This window comes from Poecilia latipinna, unplaced genomic scaffold (assembly GCF_001443285.1).
Source record: "Poecilia latipinna isolate Pla-1442-1.1 unplaced genomic scaffold, P_latipinna-1.0 Scaffold2190, whole genome shotgun sequence".
Classification (NCBI taxonomy): domain Eukaryota; kingdom Metazoa; phylum Chordata; class Actinopteri; order Cyprinodontiformes; family Poeciliidae; genus Poecilia; species Poecilia latipinna.
Genome location: NW_015114806.1, coordinates 110220 through 119306, shown reverse-complemented (window position 1 = coordinate 119306; position 9087 = coordinate 110220).

The window sequence follows — 9087 nt, the reverse complement described above, 5'->3', positions numbered from 1 at the left end:
AGAAGCAGTAAAACTTTTAGAATCTTTTATAATAAACTAAATAATCATTTACTGTTTGTTTCCTGATATTGGAGCTGTTTAGCGGAAGCGGTCCATGTTTCCTCTGGGTCGGACCTGCTGCAGGGTCTCCATGCTCCCTCTGCAGTCACATGACCCGCTTGTTGGGTTCATTGATTATCCTTTCGTGCACACATCCATGAACGTGCACGCTCCTCTGTCTCTCTGTGTTAGCCTCTGGGTGGGCAGGCGACCCGTCAGCCTGCCGGTCCGAGTCCTTGATGGGCCAAATTGGCACAGTTAATGCTGGGCTGTTGTTCTGGGTTATGTAACTCTATCAGTGGGATCAGCGCAGGCTGGCTAACACGAACTGTTCAGGACCGTTAAACTCCTGCTTATCCTCCGTAACCATCATAAACCTCTTCCTGCAGATCCTCCTGCCACACAGAGAAACTTTTATTATCAACTCATACATCTGCAGCTCGGGCTGGGATACATTTTTCACCCCCAGCATCAGTGCAGGGAGTTTTCCATCAGTGTGTGTGTAACTGGATGTTTACACAGCAGGCCTGCAGTTTCCTAACAAAGACCAGCTCCCAACATCCATATTTAGACTGTTAGAAGCTGCAGCAGCTCGACTGCCACGATTTCTACCCGCATATGGAGAACGTTCTGCTCTGACACCGTCACACTGTCCTTCTGGTGTGGTCACACGGTTTATGTTTGAGCCTGGATCTTGTTTAGGGCCTGAAATAAAAATACTTCTTCACAACTGAGAGAAGCAGCGATTGTTCTTCCAGAGATCCGGGAAAAGCTGCAGTTTTAGGCCGTCAGTTGGAGGATTTACAGCAGAATTAGTTCTTCATTCATGCTCACATTGTTTACAGAAGAAAGTCAAACGATGAATCCAGAAAACAGAACTGTGAATGAAAACTTCTTGCTCTCCCAGCATGCATCGTTTCTCTCTGGGTACTCCCAAAAACACAACTGTTGGGTTAATTAGCCTCTGTGTGTGTGTGTGTGTGTGTGTGTGTGTGTGTGTGTGTGTGTGTGTGTGTGTGTGCGTTTGTAATACTTTTTGGGGATCACTTTCCTGATACATACTACGTTGTGGGGACCCACTGCTCCTTGTGGGGACCGTCAGCCTGGCTGATGGAAACGGGGAAACCAGGCCGACCGAACCAGTGCATTGATTTAAAAACTCACGCTGATGTTTCTGACTGGAGGAAATTGATCCGGCTCTGGTGCTCCAAAGCTTTCAGTAAAATGACATTTAAAGATCTGAAACGGTGGAAATGAGGACAGCAGAGCGCCTGATTGCTCTCTGTGGTTTGGCCGATTATGAAAACACTCAGACATCCAGGCTGAGAGCTCAGGATCCAAACTCAACAAGCTGCTTCACCAAGACGGAGCTGGAAGTGGATGATTCTTCCTGCAGAAAACACTGAGGACGACCACTAAGCCCAAATGTTGATCCGAGTGGGTTATCTTTACCTCATATCACATCTTTGTCTGCTGAACAGGCTGCAGGTTGACTCACTCAAACCTTCATGCAATGAAAACATCTAACTTTGACTAGGCCACTCTAAAATCTGTATTTGTTTAGTTAAACTGAACCATTTTGTTTTTCCATTTGTTTGAAGATTATAAATATTTAATTGTGACCAAAAATTACAAGGATATAAAAACATTTTGCAAGGATATAAAAATTTTTTGCAGAACTTTAGGCTGAATGAAAGAAATTATTAAAATTGGTAACCTAGGCAACAGGTGAGAGAACCACTGAAACCAGAACCACTAGAACTGAAAGTCCAAACCTCAATCCAGTCAGAAGTTCCTGATATTTTTTGTTACATGATGGACAGATTATGATGTAATTAGGACTGAATTGTGCTCATTAATCTGAACCTGTCTTTATAATTGGATCAATATGTTGATATTATTTTAGTCTTCAGGATATTATTGGGGATATTTTGTGAAGTGTGAATAAACTGAACTGAGTTGATCCGGTTTATGGAAGTGTTACAGTTTATGGTGTGAGAGTAAATATTTTAGTATATTTATGAACAAACGGGATAAAAAAATTTAAATAACTTATCCAATGTGACGCTTCTAATCATTCATCTCATTCAGTATCAGGACCATCCAGCTGCTGCAGCAGAAATTTAAGATAGACTTATTGATTTATTAATTTAATTTTTAAAACAGGAACAGATTAAAGTAATCATGCCTGGCTCAGCATTATTGGTGGTTCCTGTTCTGCAGAACATAAAAACATGCAGATGTCCAACATCACAATTATTACATTTTAATTACATATAAAATGTTTTTAAGGCTGGTAGTTGTCAGTTGGTAACAAGGGAACATTTCGGTCTCTGCATCTCGTTTCCTCTCATTCTCCAACCTGCCTGCATGTTCTGATGTCTGCCCGGTTCTGCGGCCTGTAATCCCATTACTGCGCTGCCCCCTGCTGTGCATGTGTGGGTCTGCAGGCTGACACTTGTTCTGATTTTTGATAGTACAGAAATCAAACCACGGAGCTGCTTTGATTTTTCTGTGTCCCTCCGATTGAAGCAGAGCTGCCTTTAATCCCTAGCATCCCTCCCCCTCAGAGACTCCAACCCTTCTTGTCCTTCCCTTTGTCTCTGTCTCTTCCTCCCACACCTTCTCCCCCTCTTTCCTTCCATCTATCATCATCCGCCGCCTTCAGCTAACCGGCCTCCCAGCAGAGAATTATGAATAGGACTCAGATCAGTCGAGCTTATTGTCTGCCGCCCCCTCTCTACCTGCCCCCTCTGCGTCTCTGTCCCTACTTTCTAACTTTCTCGTCTGTTTTGAATCGATTGCATCCGACCTGACACCCACATCTCAGCTTCCTATGGATTAACCCCTTCGCTGCCTGTCTGAGGCAGGCTGAGAGGAGAGTGAGGCTCATTCTGGTTCACAGATCATTAATCATCCGTTTTCTCCACTTCCTCTGCTGAGAGTTATCCAGCTACAAAACCTGGCCATGATCTAACACCACGGGCTCAGTCAAAGTAATGAGGAGACTCTGAATCAGAGTTCTGAGAAGAGAAATAACCCATAAAACTGGAAAACATCTAGTTGTAGGAACCAATCATGTTCCTCTGGGTTCAGCCTGATGAATTCCTGCAGACATTAACTGTTACTTTTAGAAAATTCTGTTTTTTCATTTTTTAAAAAGGTTTTTACTGCAGTGCTCCCAGTTCAGATCCAAACGCAATAAGCATCAATTCATCTAGTGATAAATTAAAACAAGATCAATAATTTCCATTTACATGATGTATAACTTTTTTCTTTTTATCAAAAACTGGATGACTAAAGTTTTTATTTTGGTGCTTTTTTCTCAGCTAAACCTTTTACTTACAGAGACTTTATGATTCACTTTATGTGTTCTTTTGGACACGATAAATTATCCCAGAAGTTATCATGATAAACAATAATATTGTTGATTTTAGACCATTTTCAAGAAATATAACAGTAATAGCAAATATCAACAAACTTTAATTTCTAATGAACACTAGTAAACAAAACAGAAAAACAAATAAAATGAATTATAAAGTTTTTGGTAGAGAGAAATGATAAATAATTAAAATGGAAATTATTCAGTTTGTTTTAATTGATCATGCGGTTTATTGATTTATTGATATAGTAAAAACTATATCTGAAGGTTTGGAAAACATCAGATTTTTCCAAGTTTTTTGTCCTTATTTGTGTCTCTGCAGCGTTGTGTCACCTTCCTGCTGCTGGGAACACAAAGAAACCTGAACAACTCGGAGCAGAACCGAACAGAACCAAACACAGCAGCAGAACACAGACTGGGACAGCACCGAAACAGAACCGGTCCATCTCATCCTCCTGGTTTATCCTGAAGTTGATTCCAGGTGAGAATATCTCCAGATGTTCATCGGATCAGCTGCTCAATGGATCAGAACCAGAACTTGGTCTGTTCAGAACCAAGCGGGTCCAGCACCAAAACCAACGCTGTGGATCGGCTTCACTGAGATGCTTAACCTGTCATTTTCTCCTCCAGTCGTGTGGCGACGCACACGCGCATTGCCATGGTTACACAATGTTTAAATATAGGATATACATTAGCAGCTGCTCAGAGGCAGCAGGAACACACATTCAGTCATTTTCCTTTATTAAAAACAAGATGGAGGCAGAAAACGCAGGAGGAGCTTCAGACTGAAGTTTGGAGCTGAAGTTTATTTTAGTTTTTAAGGGCAAAGTGTCATCCTTCCCTCTGACGATCCATCCTTCATTCAGCTCCTAAATTACTGGAATAGTAATAAATTTCACTACTGGAGGAATTTTAATCAATAAATCAATCAGTTTTTTACAAACACTCTTTCCGACTGTCTCTCAGGGCAGAACTCAACCTGTTCATTAAAGGGGCAGTATCAATTAAAATCCACTTTTTTAGCTCCATGTCGTGTCATTATGTTATTCCCTCATCTAAAACAAAACTGGGGAGTTGAATTGATTGTTTCATGCATGTATGAGACATCCTTTAATTTCCATGGCAACCATTCAGCTAAAACGCCTGGGTGGACCTAGCCCCGCCTTCAAGGCGCAGCTCCTTCAAACTAGCCAGCAGGACTTAGCAAACACCTGATGGAATGACTGATCTCTTTATAGGAGCTACTGCTCAGAGCAACGCTGGTAAAAACATTAAAGGGTTAATACAGGAGCCATGTTGTTTCAGAAAAAGTAGGAGCTTCTTAAAGAGACACAGACCCAATTTCAAGTTAGTTAAATGACAAAGTCAAATTTATTTTATGTTCTGTTTGATGTATGTAGTATTTTTATAACAGTTGAAGTTAACATAATTACTTGGTATAAAACGGCACTACGTGTGAGGAAAACTCATAACACTCATTTAAATAATCCACATTTCTGTGAAAATGTGTGTTTTATCTCCTTAAAGGTTTCTTCTGTTTCCTTGATCATCAAATCATCAGTCCAATAATAATATCAGACAAAGATGATCTGAATAAACACTAAACTGATCTGTGTTTGAACTCTTAGTTTTCTCTGTGTTCATGGTTTGAATAATTTCCTTGTTATTTACATAGATCTCTAGATCTAGAGCTAAATATTTATAAAATGCTTGCCCATAAGTGGAATATCAAAATAAAAGCTGGGTTTATGTTAACCCCAACTCCACTCCTGGTGAGACTGAATTGTTGCTCAAGTAATGATTTTTATAAGTGTAGGAAAATACGACTGAAAAATGAACACCAACATTTTGTTTCTTTGTGACTGGCTAAATAAACCAAATTATTGCTGTAAAGTTTTACAAACAGCGTCGATGTTTTAATCAGCACTGCAGCTGCACCTCCATTGGTCCAAAGGCGTCCAATCAGCAGCCAGATCAGGTCCTTTCTGGTAGCTGGAGGTGCTTAAGGCCTGGGAACGCTTCAAATTTGCCCCACTGGTTTCCCTGCAGTGGGACACGCGGTCGTTTGAAGCTAACGTTTCAGAGATTTGCTCCCTCTCAGCTGCCATGCTGCCACGGAACAAACAGGTTGATGTTTTTCATAAATGGCAGCTTTAAGGAAACCGCAGCGTATCTTCAGCTTTCTGGAGAACTGATTCATTTCTGCATGTGGAGGCTGAGCTGAAAGATTCAGGGGAACAGCCACCAGTTAATCAGTGTCACAGCTTGAGAGCGATGACTGCAGCAGCGAGGCGGTTATATAATGTCAGACTGTGGGATTCCCAGCAGCTCTGCCTCCTCCACTCAGCAGTCTGAGGAGAGGAGGGGGGGGATTGATGTCGGTGATTGCCATCATGAGTGTGAAGGGTTTAGATTGGCCACCAGCTCCTCTGCTCCTCAATAATCCAATAATTACAAGAAGCATGTTAACAGGGATCCCTCTGCTGCAGCCGGGCGGAATCAGACTCGCATCCATAATGCAGCCAGCCTGAGAGCACAGCGGCGACAAATTACGCCTGGAAAGCCAAACAGCAACACATCTCTGCAGGAAGCTTCCCTCAGAAGCAGCAGAGGAAGACTCCGGCAGCCGTCACTGGGAGTATTCCTCTGGTCCCCCTGAGGTCTCTTTAAATAAAATATCAGCTCTGTTTTAATTAAAATCTCTGGATTTAAAGGGACTCATGCAACTCTGACAACTTAAACTGGGAATATGGTTGGAGGTGGCGACTCAAGATTCAGACAAAATAACAGATTTCAGACGCAGCCTGTTCTCAAAGACTTGAAGCTTGACTTGGACTTAGAATCTCATCTTCTTCATCGTTCCATCCGTAGATGCCATCATCATCATCGTCATCATCATTCTCTCAGGCTGAGGATAGCTACAGAGTCAACGTCTCGATGGATCCTTATAAACATGATGGCTTCACCAACTGGCGTCACAAACTGGATGGACGGGTGTGAACTTCACTCAAATTCATAGAAACTTTATTCATCCAAGAGGGAAATTAAATGTTGTCTTAACTCATATAATCCAAACTAGCTTTACAAACATGATGCAAACTCCAAAACGCAAAAATCAAAAGCTGCCTCAAATAGCAGCAAATATAAAATGCTGCAAACACGCTCAACAAGACAGAAGTCCTCCAGACCACTAGGGGGAGTCGATCACCTAATCATACAGGATCACATCCTCTGTAAATGTCATGATTTAAAGCTGCAGTTTTACATACTTTTTGTTGAAACTGTCACTATGAGAGTAAAATCTGAGAGATAATCTGTGATATAGTTGAGCTACTCCGGCTTCTTCCAGTGCTATCTAGAAACAACCAATCAGAGCCAGGAGGCGGGTCTTAGTAATGACAATCACAGTCTCGTGGCACTGCTAATTCCCCCCCTTTCTCTCTGCTGCGCTGCAGCTAGCATAGCCTGCTGTGAATGCTAAGGCTCATTAGCATAACCACTGATGATGACGGATAAACAGTTTTGAGTTTGATTGACGGCGCTAAGACCCTCCTCCTGACTTTGGTTGCTTGTTTTTGGTTTGGAGCAGTGAATTTCTTCAGATGGTTATAGAAGCTCAGGGAGGAAGTGGATGAGATCAATGTTTTCACAGATTATCTGTCTCATAGCAAAATGTCACAACATGTTGAGAGTTTTAACACATATAAAAAAGACATTCTTTATAAAAGTTACATACTGCAACTATAACAAGATATCAGGAAGAAAGTAGGAGGGAAGAACAAAACATTATAGGTAACATTACCGACTCCAGACTCCCCCTAGTGGCCTGGAGGACATACAGCTTATGGAAAAAGTTTGGGATTTGCTATTTTTTCCATTTGCTTCTATTTCTTCTGGTTGCAGCATTTTTTGTTTGCAGTAGGGGGTTTTTCTGTTGCATTTCTGTTTTTGTGTGTTTTGGCGTTTGCATCATTCATGTGTTTGCAGCTCTTTTCTATATTTGCATCTGTCAGCCACTAGAGGGAATGATTGTCTAAACATGCAACAGTTCAGCCAAAAAACAGATGAACAAATCAGAAACAGTGCAGCAGTTTATCTGCAGCTATGAGGGCGTCCATCAAATCTGCTCTGGAGAAGAAGAATCTGAGCTGACGCTCAGGAGAACAGAATGAACCAGTAAAATGGAAAAACGGCTGAATTTTTTAGCTGTTTTTCAGTGTATAATTTCAGATTTGCTGAATGGAAACTGAACGACTTTGTTCTGATACTTTCTGACTTTGCTGTCTGTAGTACTCGGCTTCTCGCCCGCCGGCTGCAGCAGCAGATATGAATATTTAAAAACTCCTCATATATGTAGAGTTTTATTTATTCAGCAGGGAGAGCGACTTCCTGGAAGAGACGTTGCATTAAATTCATTTCCCCCAAACCTGTAGAGAAGATTTTCTCCCTTTGGGACTTTTTCTGCACAGTTAATATATAATGTATAATAATAACTTCATGTAGGATATTTTTTTAACACCTAGAAAGGCCTTCCCACTGAAATTAAAGATGAATTACTAATGCAGCAGTGCTGCTGCATGGGGAGGGCTGCTGGTTTCCTCTGCAGAAGCTGCAGGTTTCTGGAAGCAGAATCTTTTAGGACTGATTCGTTATTTACTGAGACATTTGTTTCCCCCTGAAGACCTGAAGGTTGTCGATTAAGTTTCTACACCAGTTTCACCGCAGTGCGGCTGACCAGCTCACCTGGTCAGGACGGATGGCTCCTTACGAACATGACAGCGTCACCAACTCCAGTGTCATAAGTAGGATTGATTTGGAGAGTATGAAGCTGAATTTAAATCTGACTGCATGATTAACTGGACTGATTAGATTATCTGCATGAATTGGATCCATTTGTCTTCTGAAGTGCTGAGAAATAACATTTACATCCAACTGGTGCTGAATAAATGAACACACAGAGGAAACCTGACAAGCAAACTGAAGGAAATGCACAATATTATCATATATGTGCACATTAAAACTGAGAATGTGGCAGTTAATACCAACCTGACAGTCTAAATATCTGGTACCAAACACAGAATAAGCTTTATAAAATGTCTTATGGGGGTTTTCCAAGCTCTGTGAATTAAAACATCCTTCATTTAAAGTATGGAAACCTAAGGAGGACATATTTCTGTGTTTATAAAGTTTTGTCAGAGGAAACTAAAGGCTGTTTTATCATCCAGCATCAGCCTGAAAAATGTCCCATGAATCAACTCAAATCGTGATGCATAGAGGTTATAGTCCTTTAATATTTTATTTTCATGTTGCAGTTCAACTAAGTGAAACTAAAAATGCAATAAATACAGTTATATGTGACAGAGAGCGACTGCTGTAAGCTTTAAGCTGTTCAATGCAGAGATGATTGGTTGATGCTGCTGCTCAGATTTGTAAACATCTGCTCAATCTGCCAGATTTATAAATACATATGCTATAAAATATACATGTGAGAGAACCCATTTAACATGAATTAATAATGTAACATCATTACTCTGACTGGACTCTTGTCTCTATAATGGTCTATAATAACGACTATGGATGCTCTAATCAGGGCTTGTGTCCGTGAGAGCAACCCGACTCATTTAGGACCCGACCCGAATTAAAGTTCATGAAGATGCAGCAACTTT